Source organism: Vulpes vulpes, chromosome 14 (assembly GCF_048418805.1).
Source record: "Vulpes vulpes isolate BD-2025 chromosome 14, VulVul3, whole genome shotgun sequence".
NCBI lineage: Eukaryota > Metazoa > Chordata > Mammalia > Carnivora > Canidae > Vulpes > Vulpes vulpes.
The window spans coordinates 35641029-35657408 of NC_132793.1; the positions used below are offsets into that span (position 1 = coordinate 35641029).

General features: G+C 39.5%; 1 protein-coding gene across 4 annotated transcripts in view; it reads left to right on the forward strand.

The window, feature by feature from the left end:
* Window positions 1-16380, forward strand: part of SNAP25 (synaptosome associated protein 25) — a 79139-nt gene that overhangs the window by 35201 nt on the left and 27558 nt on the right. The window lies entirely within an intron of this gene.

Here is a 16380-nt window from a genome sequence, read left to right on the forward strand (position 1 = left end):
CCTCCAGGGAGCCTGATGCAGAACTTGATCCCAGGACCCTGGGATCACAACCTGAGCCAAAGGTAGACACTCAACCACTGAGTCACTCAGGTGCCCCCAATCTACATATTTTTTAAAATTTTAATTCCAGGGATCCCTGGGTGGCTCAGAGGTTTAGTGCCTGCCTTCAGCCCCGGGCATGATCCTAGAGTCCCGAGATGGAGTCCCGCATCAGGCTCCCTGCATGGAGCCTGCTTCTCCCTCTGCCTGTGTCTCTGCCTCTCTCTCTCTCTCTCTCTCTCTCTGCGTCTCTCACAAATAAATAAATAAAATCTTTTTAAAAAATAAATAAATACATTTAAATTCCAGTACAGTTAACATACAGTGTTAGTTTCAGGTGCACAATATAGTCATTCAACAGTTCTGTACATTACTCGGTGCTCATCAAGATAAGTGTACTCTTGATTTCCATCGCTTATTTCCCCCATCCCCCCAACCCACTTACCCTTTGGCAGCCATCAGTTTGTTCTCTAGAGTTAAGAGAACTAGCCTTCATACTTTATGTTACATAAACTAATGGAGAAAGAATGAATTATTTCACAAATGACATTGAGAAAGGAACTATTCAGAGAAAATATCAAATTGGGACTTTAACTATATACACACTAAAATAAATCTTAGCTGGATTAAATTAAACTTAAATTTAAAATGTCCATTGAGAAATGCTTTAACTATTCTTGAAATATGCATATATTTTCTAAATAATTGAGGACATTATCAGTTTTAAAGTATACATTAATAAGCCTTTGTGGAAATCATTTTGGTAATATGTCTCAGATGTCCTTAAGCATTTATTTTTTTTTTGACCTGTAAATCCACTCCCAGCAGTTTATTGTAAGGAAATAATCCAAGATGTAGATAAAGTTTTTATATAAATAAGTTTGTGGCAATCTAATTTATAACAAAAATAGAAAAGAGAGAGACAGAAAAGTATAAATAGCATTAAATGTCCAGGAATAAGAGATAGTCAAATAAATCATAATACATTTATATGATGAAACACAATACAGTCTTTTAAAATGACAATTGAAAAAATAAATAAAAATAATAAAATGGCATTTGAGCAATGTTTAATGATTAATGAAAATTTTAAAATAAATTTATATATACACATGCACACAGATACTGATTCTAAGTAGTACAGTGGTTCTCTGTCTTGGTGTATATTAGAATCACCTGAAGAGCTTTAAATATACTGCTGCCTATGACCCATTCTCAGAGATTGTTATTGAATTGGTCTGGGGTTTTGGCTGGGCATCTTGAGTTTTTTAAGTTCCTCAAGAGATTTTAATGTCCTCCACCCTCCCTTCCCCCCACACCAGATTTGAGAACCATCGGCATATGATGTTTAAGATTCTTCACTAAGTGCACTGAGAGAAATCATAAATAATCACTCAGACTTTCAAAGCAGAAAGTTCATCTGGTGGCTGCTACCAGTATAATAGTATAACACCCAAGGGAAAACTCATACATTTTTATTATTAAGAAAAATTATCCTAAACTAGAAAATATGGCAAAGGATGGATGCATGTCTAAGGGACACACTCACAGATTATGTAATTCTCTTCATTTAACTTACCATTAACTTTTGATCAGGCTCCATATTCTGTGAAGTTATATGTTCCTTAACTTGAAGATTTTTTTTTTAAATTTTTATTTATTTATGATAGTCACAGAGAGAGAGAGAGACGCAGAGACACAGGCAGAGGGAGAAGCAGGCTCCATGCACCGGGAGCCTGATGTGGGATTCGATCCCGGGTCTCCAGGATCGCGCCCTGGGCCAAAGGCAGGCGCCAAACCGCTGCGCCACCCAGGGATTCCTGAAGATTTTTTTGTACTAAAAATTTAAATGATTCTGGCTAGTAAAAAAAAAAGATAAAAGTTAGTTTTATTGCCCTAGAAGATGTTAACTAGCTATATATGTAATTACAGCAATCTCATTCTAGCATTATTATATATCAATTATTCTTGAATCAAATTTATCATCATGCTAGTTCCCTCATTAATGAGTTAAGTAAATCTTTGACACATATTCACTATATTTTTATGAGAATTATGTTTTTAACTTGTTGAAATTGTATCTTGAAACTAGCAATGATCAAACACACATTCAGTGATAGAAGTGAACATGGGACACTCACTGAGTAGAGATTTATCTAGCATGAAAATCTTTATCATTTGACCACAGAAAGATTCCTTCCCTCTGATAGTTTCAGTTCATGCAAAAGAAAAAAAAAAAATCCTCAGGCCTTTTGCCCACAAGGTCTAGTCCATGGTTCTTCTTAAATCTACTCCATATTAATGATAGTGAGTGCCAAATAGAGTTAACTGAGGAAGCCAAATTTATATACTGGGACAGTTAGAGTTATATTAGCTACTTACCTTAAGCAACTGGAGATTTGGATGAATCTAACTTTATAAATCAGTCTTCTATTCCCATTGACTTATACAATCACTTCAGAGACACTGTATCATCAATTGGATCTCTTCTGACATCAGCTGGGACTCCTGACACTTTGGTTGGACTTTTTTATTTTTTGGTTCCATTCTTTCTGTCAAGTACTTAACAGTCTGTAACATGCTAGAATGCAAGCCAGGAGCTTTGCTATTTTAAAGAAATCTTGCAGTGAATTCATTTTTAGAGCAAATATTTTATATGAGTCTCTTAGCTTAACCACTTGGTAGGTTGGTGCATGATGAATTTTTTTCAAAAAGTGGGATTGTGTTTGTAGGTCCTGGTTGCTTCAAGGAGAGACATAGCAGAACTATTATCTAAAGCAAAAAATAATAATTATCATTATCTCCATTCAAGGCAAATGATAAAGTCTAGGGCAAATGTCTATATTCGTTGATATGATACTGTCAGATTAATTGGAAATAATCATTAGGTTGGCATTTTTTGATCCTCTCACCCCCATGAAGCCACTTTGCAAGTGAGTCAGCTCCTCCCTGGAACTTGTCCACCTAGGGAATGTCTTCCATGTTTACAACCACAGTGGATCCTTTAATCCCGAAAAGGGGATGTTGTTCCTTCCATCATGGCAAACCTTTCCCAAAAGGGACAAGAGGTTAGAATTAGGTCCATCTAAGTTCTGAGCTCCGTGACTGCCTATGGAAGAAGTGGATACTGAGAGATGAGTTAAAAGATTTTGCTCTGGCTAATCAGCAAATCCCAATTTCCCTGGCTACAAAGAACCCACTCTTATGTGGGGAATCCATGCTTGTATCATCAATATCTTAACTACACCTTAACTAGAAGACACAATCCTAGTTGGACAACCTGTTCTACCAACACAATGCCCCAACTTTCTTTTGGGCACTCCAGTAAGAACCTTGTATAAAAGGCTTATCCAGGGAAGATGCAAAGATATTCTAGTAACAAAATTCAGGTGACCTTGTTGTAGATCAGGTAAGAGCACTGGTTCTTAAAGTGTGTCCCCTGTACCATACACAGTGGTATCACCTGAGAATTTCTTAGAAGTGCAAATTATCAGACATCAGCAGTCTCCGTTTTAACAAGCTCTCCAGGTGAGAACCAGTAAGCAGAGTATTGCTTAATCATAACAAAATAAAGGACCAATTTTACACTTTAAGCAATAGCATCGATCCAGATCAAGTAGACACAGACACACACACGCACACACACACACCCCTTATTTATGTATTTATGTTATGGGGGATGTTAGTGTCTGTACGGTATTTCTAGCCAATTTGCATATTTTGAGAACTCATTTCACCAATGATAAGTCATTCCTAATGCCCATTTTGTTACTTACCAAACCTCCCAGTAGACCATAGTAAAAAGGATTGAAGCTCTTGTAGTAGCTGTCTTCAGGAATGTGGGTTTCTGATTAAGAATCTTTGAAATGCTCACTCCCCACCCAGAACTGTATGTTCCCAATTCTGGTGCATATAGTATTTACCAACCACCTTTGGTGTAAAGTTTACAACCTGCACATATCCATGCCAAAGAATTTTAAGTTAATAACAAATAACTTAACGGCTTGTATAGAACAAGACCCTTCCTTGTGGTAACTGTTGAGTCTTGAGTCATGCTCTGCCTTCTTTCTCCTACTAAATACCCTCATGCCTTCGTTCATCTTTAGTACGGTGTGATTTCCAAGACCTTTACCTCCCTGTTGTCGTCTTAGCTTCAAGTTTAACCACAAATTAAAGAGTATGGACATTTGATGGTAATCACTCATTTGTTCTGTGGGCTCCCAGATTCTGAGAAAAATAGTTGTGTGTCTATTTCAGTGTATATTAGGAAAACATAACTAACACATAAAACTTCTGGTTGGATAGATGTTATTACTTAGAATGAGGTTAAGTTTGAAACATGAGTCCATTAAAACCAAATGTTAAAAGGATTAAGTTAATAATCTGGTGTGCATTTATGTTTTAATTGTGAAGAAAACACAGGAAGTCTAGGGTTTTGGACAAATTATTCACACGGATAACAGGTCTAGGATGTGGAGGACTCTTCATCATGAATACCTTTCCTAGGAAAATAGATCATGATAATCAACATCATTCACCTTTATGTCCACAGAAAGAAAATGCCAAAATCCAATTAGTTTAGCAACACAAATAATACTGTTTCTTTGATATGCCCCATGTAGCTCATATGCCTCCTTTTAATTCAGGAGAGAAAACATTCTATACCAAAATCAGTACCTTCCAGAAGACATCTAAGCTAGAGGAAACTACAGTTTGGGTTTTGTTAGTAGAGAGATGCTATGATGGCAGATAAAAAGAGCAATTGCCTCAACTTAACAGTAGGAAAAGAGCACAGGCCACGTTGGCATAAGTCATGGTATATTTAGACATTCTGAAAACCTTCAATAAGCCCAGACAAGATGAGTCCCTTCCTTCCAAGTTTTCTAATGTGTGTGATGTCGGTAGTACCTTAAGATGAACGCTAGATTGGGAGTTAAAGATTTGAGTTCCAGATGATGATGTGGCTGCCAACAAACTACTCCACCTCTCTGAGCTTTCCTTCCTCCCATGAGGATGATGCTCCAATAACCCTCAAATTCTAGCCACTCTATGATGATTTGGTTGTGGAGTCTTCAAACCCAAGTAAGTTCAGCTGGGACTTAGCATATTCTTTGGCATGGCTAGGAATGCAAGCAGTTTCTGTTCTTCCCCTGCCCGTGCCCCTTCCAGATGCAGTGATTTATTCATTCTTTTCAGTCCCTGGTTTACAGTGCTCCATACTTCATATAATATAACTCCCAAGCCAATGGAAGTTGTTTCAGGCTGGGTTCCTCAGAAGCAGACTCTTAGACAAGGATGTGTATGCAATGATTTATTAAGGAAGTGCTGCCAGGAGAAACAAGAAAGGAGAGGAGGAAGCAGGACAGCTAGACAGAGAGGAAGCCAGGCAGTGGGGCAATTGCAGGAGAGGTCTTAGATGTGGCAGGACCCCCAGAGAACCTTTGGATGGTCCAATATACCTCATGATATGCCTTGCCTTAAGATAAAAACAGCTGGACTTCTGTTCTGCTGTGCCAATGGGTTAACAGCTATGGGTCTGCCCTGGTGAGACCTGGGCACTTACAGCCTTCAATGGATCAGGTGAAGCAGCCTTATGGGGTCTTACAAAAATGGTCCCAGGGAAGAGTCAGGAGTGAAATATGACAAAACTAGGGGACACCTACATGGAACAAGTGAGAGAGATCCCAGGGGGCTGAAGAGAGCACCAATATCCATTACCGAAGGCAAGACTATCAGTGAACAGGAATATATAGCAGCTAACAACTGTTGATTTGGTCCTGTGGGCACAGAAATAGTTTGTTTTGATTAGAATGATGGTCTTTTTGTGTGGTCTTGGATTTTATCAGTTCATGTACTCCTGAGTGAAACCATTTTATTTAGGTTATAAAGAGACTTGTTTCTCATGTGCCCAAGTGTACTCCTGCATAGATATCACTGTTTCCAGGAACCAGCCAGGTTCCTTAGAATACAAACATTTTCATCAGTTCCCTCCTAGACAAAAATGAAAGAGGAGAACTGGAAGCAAAAGGTTTCTCCCTAGAGCTCCTAGAGCCAACCCTTAGAGGTGGCCGTTCCACTCCAGCTGCATGCTGAATGTGGCTGCACTAGCGTAGCACTCTGTAAACATTGGTTAAATGGCTGAACCAATTACTGTGGTTTGCTTTGACTAGGATCAGGGTAAATGAGATGAAGTCCCATTCTGCCCTTCCCTCTCTTCCCATCAGTGAGTCCTCTGTGCTTGGCTCCCAAGTAAACAATCAGGAACTGTGGCATAATACAAACCTCAGTGCTGAATACCCATTTGGCTGTATTTGCAAAACAAAGGAAACATTGGCACTTTTGAAAAAGAGAGATTTAGGCATAATCAGTGTTGGTTGTGGCTAGCAGCCTTGTTGCAATTAAGAGATGCCAAAGCTGGCTGCATGGGAGCTGGCTGCTTTAGGGTCCCAGACCAGGACCCTAAAAAACAAAAAGCCAAGCTGAAGCTGCCTATCAGCCACAGTGTCATGCCCAGAGTAGCCCAGGGAAGGGGCTCATCAGGGAAGTCAGACTTTTTTCAAAAGAAACCAGATCAGGACTGTATTTGTTTATATATCTAGATGTAGAGACACAGAATCCCATGTAGAAATTGGGTGGGACACAATGATTTGAAAAATAAGGAAGCCAAGCTTGAAAGGCATGGGGCTGTAATGGTGGTCAGTGGCTTCCCTCAGAGATACTGGGGAAATGGTGACATATCTCTGAGCTGGTTGAAATATCTATTCACTTGAGATGGTTCTTAAGGCAAATTTTCCTGTAAGGAATGCATTCATGGTGTTTAATCTAGTCCATTCTATGCCATCAGATATTGAGAAGAACATGGTGGGGAGAAAGGGAGGCTGCCTTTTTTAATATTTATATATATATTTTTATAATATATTTTATATATTTTTTATATTTGCATTTCTAGATGGCTTTATCATCTAGATAAATTATTATCTAGGATTATCTAGGATTATCAGAGTTTCCCATTGGATACTTGCAAAGCCCTTCAGCACTACACAAAGCTATACATGAATCCTTCCATTCTAGGGGCATAGGAGGACCTATAGTTGTTGCAGGAAATGCAAATTCTAGCACCACCTTCATCCTTGCATAGGTGGTATGATTGATAGTCTGCATTTTTACAAGAAAATAAAAAAGTTTAGATGCAAGGAGACTTTAGACCATGCTATGAAGTGCTGTCATGAGCACTGCAACTTATCAGTGAGCCAGATATTGGGCATAAAATGGAAGTAAGGCAGTAAATCTATTCATGAGCCACTGTTCTTCGTATTTGAAGGACAAATCTTTTTTAATTCAACTAAATAATTTGTTAATACCAGTAGTGCCTACTATGAAGAAAGAGGGAAGTTGAATTTCATGCACAAAAATATCCAACATATAAGAACAAGGAACTAAGTCCAGTCCACACTTGGAAGAACTTATACAACCACAAACACAGCAGATTTAAGAACTGGCCATTTTTAACAATAGAAATATAAACAGAACCTTGCTACCTTGCTAAAAATTATTTGCTCTGATCCTTAGTTTGTCATTAAGACATGTAATTTAATTATCATTTTCAGAGGAAGAGTTTATCAGGACTATCTAGCTCTAATCATCTTAATCAAGTCTTAGCCTTCACAGACTCTGCTATTTGGAGAAGAAAAGTCTCTGTGTGCTTTTTCTGATAAACATCTTCCCCTTGTTCTCTGAATGAAAGACTATCTCATAGAAATTAGCCAGTGTGACCATCCTCCAAGTACAGGACACTGTTGTGAGACATTTGGAACCTCTGGCCATGGAGCTTCCTGTCTGCTGAGAAGCAAATGCTGCTGGAATTGCGCAAGTTGTGTAGAATGGGCAAAATGGAATAATGGCATGGGGTGCAGTGGTGGAAGTATAGGCCCAGAGTCTGTCTCCCCCACTTGGAACTCTCAGCCTCTTCCACTGACCCTCTGATCTTGGCTGGTTATCAAGGCAACTAATATATCATTTTTTCTTGCTTACTATGGAGATAACATGTTTTGGGGAAGCACTTCTTAAACTCCTGATGCTTGAAGATCTTGTTCAATAGATGATCTCATTCAGGAGGTCTGAGGTAGAGACTATAATTCTGCATTTCTAACAAGCTCCCAGGAGAGGCTGATGCTGCTGGTCTGGGAACTGCAGTTGGAGTAGCAAAGGTTTGGGGGTTCCTGTATACCCCCCAAGCTTTATATAAAGTTCCTAGCGCATAGCAAGTTCTCAGTAAATGATTATTATTATGCATAATATTTAGACAGCAAGAGTTACAATGACATAGAATATTGGAATAAATGCAGCTGATTTTTCTTAATTGAGAAAGGCTGCTTCAAACCTGGGGCAAATTCTAATTATTCAGAGTAAATAATGCTCCTGATGCACTTGAGGAATCTTGAGGACTTGTCTCAGCAGCAGTAACTGCATTTCACTATTCCCTTAGAATGGGCACTTTGAGTCTTATGGTTGCATTTATTATCTTCAGGTAATACATTTCATCCAGTAAAAATAATGGCAGTAGGTCCATCCTTGATCACCTCTCATTATCATTGTAACTGGAGAAGAGATCCAAGCATTATAGTTGAGGAAAGAGATCTTGCCTCCAAACACATCCAAGTACCAGCTCCTTCTCAAGAGTAAGGGCAAAAACCCAAAGAAAACTGGTGACTGCCCCACTGTTTGATTCGGAGTCATGAGCCAAATGAGAGCTCCCACATCTTAGATGCATGATACTGGTTTGTTGTTGCTGTTATTTGGGTTTGTTTTAGAAGATGACAGGAATAGAGAAGACATATATTCCCAACCCTTAAGTTTGACCAAAGTTGTGTGGCATAAATACCATAGTGACTGGGAAGAGGAGACATAGGCTTCCAGGTATGGAATGAGTAAGTCATGGGGATGAAAGGTACAGCATAGGAAGTATATTCAATGATATTATAATAGTGTCAAGTGGTGTCAATTGGTATGAAACTAATGTAATATTATGTGTCACCTATAAATAAATAAATATAAATAAATAAAGTCTATGGGTACAGTTCTATTATTTAATATCAATAAAAGCTATAATTTACTATGAAAAAGTGATCAAGGGACTATTTTGTGATAATGCAGCTGCAAAATATAAAAAGCAAGAAATGGGCTGAAATTTAAGAAGAAATTGATAAAGCTACAGTACTGCCAGGGACTTGAATACATGGAAATCAATAGATCAACTGACTAAAGATTTCAGGGTGTTTGAATAACAGATCTTCCTTTTTAGCTTGATTTGGTATAGATAGGTAGCAAGAGAAAATCAACGATAGAATAGACTTTCTTTTTAAACACAAATCAACCTTTCCCAGAAATTGCCCAGGCACTGGGGTACAAAAGAAATCTCACCTAATTTCAAAAACCAAATCACATGGGCCACCTTTACTGATCATGATGAAAATAAAATTAGCAATGACAATAAAAAAAACTTCTATTATTTAAATTTTTTCTATTATTTAAATTTTAAAACAATACTTTTAAATAACTCGAGTTACTTGAAATAAAAATTGAAACAGAAGAAATGAGAATAGAGGAAATTAAAACTGAAATTTAATGCTATTTCGAAATAAGTAACAAAGGCTATAATGTATGCCCAAATTTTTAGGGTAGAGCCACAATAACACATAAAAAATAATTTCTAGCAATAAGCATGCTGTACCAAAAACAAGAAAAATGTGAAATAAATGAATCTTTTGTCAATTCAAAAAGATATAAAGAGACCACAGTCATATCCTAGGAGGAAAAGAGAAATAAAATAAGCAAAAAACAGGGGAGAAAGAAGAACTAGAGATTAAAAGCATAGGTAGAGATGATAGATTATATCAAAAGCTGGAGTATCCTGAGATATATCTGTCAAACCACTCTATGTTATTTTCTAATATATAAATGAAACTAAAAATAAAATAGTTTTCAGGTTTTTTTTTTTAATTTTTTATTTATTTATGATAGTCACAGAGAGAGAGAGAGAGAGAGAGAGAGAGGCAGAGACATAGGCAGAGGGAGAAGCAGGCTCCATGCACCGGGAGCCTGATGTGGGATTCGATCCCGGGTCTCCAGGATCTCGCCCTGGGCCAAAGGCAAGCGCCAAACCACTGCGCCACCCAGGGATCCCCCTAGTTTTCAGTTTTTGATTAAAAGACAAAAATAGCCATACAATGTGCTTTGAGAAAAATATGCTTTCAAAAAAAAAAGAAAGAAAATATGCTTTCAAAAATGACATAGGTTCTTGATCTGAAATTTCTCTGTGGTTAATAGAGAGTTACCTCTAAACATATTTTCTAATCTGCAAATTGGGGATGATAGTAGTATGCACACCATATGGCATTGAAGTTTCATGTAAGTTATTATATGAGAAGCACTTAAAACAGGGCCTAGCAAAGAGTAAGCCCTCAGTGAGTGTTCATGTGATTTTATTAATAATTAAGGAGAGTTGTCCACTCGGTTTATAAAGTCTCTTTGTTCTTCTTTGGGCTTGGTTGATTACAGTAAGTCTTTGATAAAATTTTGTTGAATTTTTCCCCACCAGAAAGCAGGCAGTTTCTGCAGAAGGAGAGAGAGATTATCTTGAAGAGGTTTCGTTCAAATGATTAGCAGTGTGAGAAGATACCAAGTTGTAGGTTTCGGCTCTGTGATAATTCAGCCGATAGATGTTGATATATGTGGGCTTGTTTATTTGTTTTATTAATTAAAAGGTAAAACCCAGACTCTACATCAAGAGAACAGTCTTAGCCTAATGCATGAAGATAAATAAGCCCCTTAATAAGGAAGTAAGGGTTGTCTCTGTATTTCACTTGCCCCATGTCTAATATGAGACTCAAATAGACTTGCGTGCAGCATTAGAAAATGAAAAGCTTTGCGATTTATATTTGACATCAAGGAATAGCGGCAGCCTGCTGCTTTGTACCACATACTGTGACAGCAACAGCCTCTCAGATGTTTTTGTCCCTAATGCAGTCCGGTGCTGCTGCTGGGGCTGGGAACATAGGCCTGCAGTTGGTCATGGAAATTAGGAATCTCTGAAGGCTGTGCAGGCATCCCAGGACCTTGTGATGAATTACATGGATTAAATCTGATTATAGAGAAATTGCCAATCAAAAGCAAATATATATTATATGTTAAATTTAAAAATGGTCCAGAGGCTCCTGGGTGGTGGAGTTGGTTAAGCATCCAACTCTTGGTTTTGGCTCAGGTCGTGATCTTGGGCTCATGAGATTGAGCCCCAAGTTAGGCTCTGTCTGCACGTGGTGCAGACTGCTAATCACTCTCCCTGCCCCTCTCCCTCTACCCGTGGGTGAATGCTCTCTCCTTCTCTCTCTCTTTTTCAAATAAATAAATGAATCTTTAAAAAATAAAGAAATAAATAAAAAATGGTCCAGGAAACACAAACCACTTTTCAGGAAGGTCCAGGAGAAGGAACTTCTTCAAATAAATATAGACAGAAGAGAACACCCCACTTTGTGTCTCTCTACGGGAAATGGATACAAAAGACCAATAAGGAATGCTTTAAGGATTTTTGTTCAACTTGATTTAACCCAGGGATCAGCAAATGTTTTCTGTATAGGACCAGAAAGTAAATATTTTCAGTGCTGAGGGCCCCGTGGTCTCTTGAAACCACCCAACTCTGCCTTTGTAGCCTGAAAGAGCCATTGACAACAGGGAAGCAATGGGCATGGGTAAAGCTTTATTTATAGACCCTCAAACTTGAATTTCATACTTTTTGCATGTAAAAAGTATGCATCTTTGAGTCTTTTTAACCATTTAAAATATAAAATCATCCTTTGCATACAGCCAATATAAAAATAGGCTGTGAGCTGGATTTGGGCATAATGCCCTGAAGCCCCTGGCTGAGCCTATAGTTTCTACAGTCTGGGTAACTGCAGAACCTTCCCGCTCCCCACCCACCTGGTGGCACTTACTAACACTCCAGGGGACAAGGTTCTATATATCAGAGCTACAAAGAAGTGCTGTTTGTGGGCAACAGCAGCAGCATGGCCTGGGGCTTTTTGGAAATGCAGAATCTGGGACCCTATCTCAGAATCTCTGAGAGTGGGACCTAGTTATCTGTTTAACCAGGTTTCCAGTAATTCTGATGCCTGTTGAAGTTTTAGAAGCACTGCCCTAGACAACACCTGGAAAATTGCTGACTTCGGAACATTAACTTGGGGGTGGGGGTGGGGGGCGAGTGTCAAAACAGTGCTTTCATTCACTCAACAAATCAGTTAACATGAATTGAACACCTACTGGGGGCCAGACCTTTTACTAAACACTGGTGATTTGAGACAATTACTAGGATACTGTTAGACCCTTAATAAAATGGGAGACTGTCTTACAGCAGAGCCCCAGGGAATAGTTTTGAGTGGCTCTGCTCCTAGTTTCTTCACTTAACTGAACAGGTTTTGCTGGCTGGGACCACACTACTAGCTTGAGCAACACATGGGATAGAGGTTCAATTTGCTAATATGAGTGAATGTTCTATGCCACCTAGATAATAAATGCCGTTTCACTATTACTGTTCTTTCAGCTGATCAAATTGTTGTTCATCAACATCAGTATGCCTCTTCAGGTGCTATCCCTCAGAAGCCTAATATGCTTGGATTTGAGGTTTGTGGGGAGAATTATCAAACACTAGCATCAAGTATCCCAACAGAGAGGATGCCTGGGTGACTCAGTGGTTGAGCGTCTGCCTTTGGCTCAGGGCGTGATCCTGGATTCCCTGGATCAAATCCCACATTGGGCACCCTGCATGGAGCCTGATTCTCCCTCTGCCTGTGTATCTGCCTCTTTTTCTGTGTCTCTCATGAATAAATAAATAAAATCTAAAAAATAAATATCCGAACAGAGGATCTGGAGGTATGTTCCAGACCTACTCTCCCTGTATTCTCTTTAGGAGAGTGGGCATTGCTCTTTCAGCTAGGAAATGCCATGCATTTGATATCTGTTACGGATGCATCAGCCCTTCTCCCCAGTCAGACATCCCCCACATATGAGAGCAGGAATAAGGTGTGGGAGCTCCTGGGGAGACCGTGGAAGTGATGAAAACAAAGATATCCACTACATGGCTTCTCTGCTCTCACACCAACTGCCCCTCAGCCAGATCCTTGTAGACTGCCGTCAGCTTGAAGCCATGGGGGCCCAACAGCTGTTTTTCAGGTGCTGAGAATAGCAACTTTGGGAGGAAATTGCCAAGGAAACCCATGAGCCCTGAGAGAGAGAGAGTGTGTGTGTGTGTGAGAGAGAGAGAGAAACAGAGACAGAGAGACGAAGAGAGGGTGAGAGAGAGCACTATCAGCAAATAAACCTGGAAGAGGGAACTAGCAATCATAATCCAGGTTGGAAAGTACAGGATCTGCCTTCTAATAAACTAACCTGTTAGGAGGAAAGAAAGGTCAGTTGCTTGCTTAGAGTGAAGGAAGATGTTCCCCCAAGGAACTCAGCAGCAAAATACAAAGATAGAGAACAGGGTGAGAAGGTGCACTTATTTATCTCCACGTGGCAATCTTGCGAAAGGTGCTGCTTCAAGACTGCAGGCTCTGGCACTCTGCTGGTTTCCCTGGTTTCAGTCTTCTGCGGGTGCTCAGCACCACAGCAACGTGTCTCCTGCCCAGCTGTTAGTAAAGGAAAGCTAATTAACAAATACTGCATTTGGTCCACTCTTAGCATTGGGTACAGGCTTATCCTGAATGAGCAAGGCTTTCTGAATATGAAAGCTCCCACATTCTTACAAACAAGGTTGGCAGAACTTTCTATAATATAATTACCTTCAGAAGGGCTATGAGAGGGATCCCTGGGTGGCGCAGCGGTTTGGCGCCTGCCTTTGGCCCAGGGCGCGATCCTGGAGACCCGGGATCGAATCCCACATCGGGCTCCCGGTGCATGGAGCCTGCTTCTCCCTCTGCCTGTGTCTCTGCCTCTCTCTCTCTCTCTCTCTCTCTCTCTGTGACTATCATAAATAAAAATTAAAAAAAAAAAAGGGCTATGAGACTGGAATTATGCACCTTGTTGAAAAAAACTGAGGCTCAGAGACAGTGATAAACTTGCCCAAAGTCATCCAGCAACTGAGTACCAGAGTCAATCGTCTGAAACCCTTGTTCACACCACAGCTGTGGCTCATAAACTACTCTACATTTCCATTGATACACCGTTTTATTTTAGGGGGTAGATCCCAGTCATTCAGAAAAAAGCAGGAATTTTATTTCTGCTTATTTTAAGGTTCAGAAGTGGCTCAGTGTAAATTCCTTCCAGTTTCTGTTTGCTAGTTCCCTAATTTCCAAAGTGGAGATCTGTGTTTAAGTAAAACACAAAGCATTTAAAGTTGTATATCATATCATGAGTACATATTCTGGTGGCCAGAATTGGTGTTAAAAATTAGCAGGCTCAGGGCAACCTGGTTGGCGCAGTTGGTTAAGCATCTGACTCTTGATTTCTGCTCATGCCATGATCTCAGGATTGTGGGATTGAGCCCTGTGCCAGGCTCCATGCTCAGTGGGTAATCTGCTTCAGATTCTCTTTCTCCCCTTCCCTCTCCCTTGATTCATGCTCTCTCTCTCTCAAATAAATAAGTCATTTAAAAAAAAAAATCAGGAGGCTTATGGTATGATGCTCTGTCGACATTTTAAATGGCTGCCCATAGAACTAACCTAACATAAGCTTACTACCTCTTTTTTTTTTTTTTTTTTTTTAATGCTGGTAAGTAGAATGTAGTCCTGAAGCTTTTTTCCTTCTTTTTTTTTTACCGTGATTCCACATTTGTCACTTTGCTGAAGAACCACTGGGTATAAAAGAACTGTGAAATCTATTATCTCCAAAGGAGATTCACTTTAGGACTCCTCCTACTGAGGAACACTGAATAGTCTGAGTTACTTCACAAGAGTAATACATGTGGGAGAGTCTAATAATAGGTGCTAAATTAAAATCCCAGGAAGAGTTCAACCTTAGCTGTTGAGAAAGCAGTATAGCAGTGGGCCTGGGAGATGAGGTCATTGAGGGCCTGCCACTGCAAACCTGATTATTTTTGAAGAGTTTTCATTTCATTTTTGAAAAACAAAATGCTTCTAATACAAATTATAACAAAAATAATTTTTAGAATAATAATTAAACATGGTATTGCTCCAAGGCCCTACATCTAACTTCTTTTCCCATCTACAATTTTCAATAGAAGACAAACACAGATGTGTTTTTTGGTTGGGAAATCATGCTCCTATGCAATATTTTTATCCCATTTTGAGTTTCTTCAGGCCTTCCTCTGTTAGTATAATACCCACTGCTATCACAAAACCAAATCCTCACAGTTTCAGTAGTGTAGTATAGTTGAAGTGCACTGTCATTTCATATGAAGTTTTGGGTCTTTATGGTTCATTATCAACTTGCCTCTATGTAGGAATTCCAAGGGCCCAAGTTCTTGCTGTCTCATGGCCTGGTCATCCACTAGGGCCCTGTTTTTTTTTTTTTTTTTTTTTTTTGAGAAAGGGAAAGAGAGGACATGGAAGGAATGCCTGCTTCTGAACTGCCTGAGCCTGGCAAGGATGCACATCATTCCCACTGCAATACATGAGCCATCTCTAGCCACATGCACCACCTCCTTGCAATGGGAACTAGAAATGTAATTCCCATCTGAGCAGCCATGTCCCCAAGACCATGCTCTACCATGGAAGAGGGAGGAAATATTCCAATGCACACTTGGCCATCTCAACCACAAAGCAAGAGCCCATGCCTTCTACAGTTGTGCTACTCGCAGAGAAGGTTTTATCATATCATATATTTATCATCTCAAACCCTTCCTCGGACTCTTATCCTATCACCTCTGATAGCCTTTCCTGGGGACATGACTTCCTCAGGAAGGCCTGCTGTGACCCACGGGCAGCCATGGTATGTCCTCAAATATAATTAGTTTCACACTGAATAATTTAATTTCCTTATTTTACTCCCATCTTCCTAATTAGCCTGTTGCTCTATGACAGCAATGAATTTACCTGTCTCATTCATTACTATATCCTTAGTGCCTAACACTGTCCTGGCATGTTACAAGTACTCAATAAATATTTGAGAAAGAAGGAACAACAGGAGAAAGAAAGAAAAGAAAAAGGAAGAGAGGGAGGGGGCTTATTGGCTCTGGAGGGAGCTCAGTCTGACTACCTATAATTTGTATCATATGAGATTTCAAGAGAGTAACCAAGAAATGGGCTGGTCATATTTCACATACAAAGGATCCATCTCTTTTTAGAAAAATAGCTGTGCATATTCACGTAAGCCTTCTTGGCAACTTCTGATAAC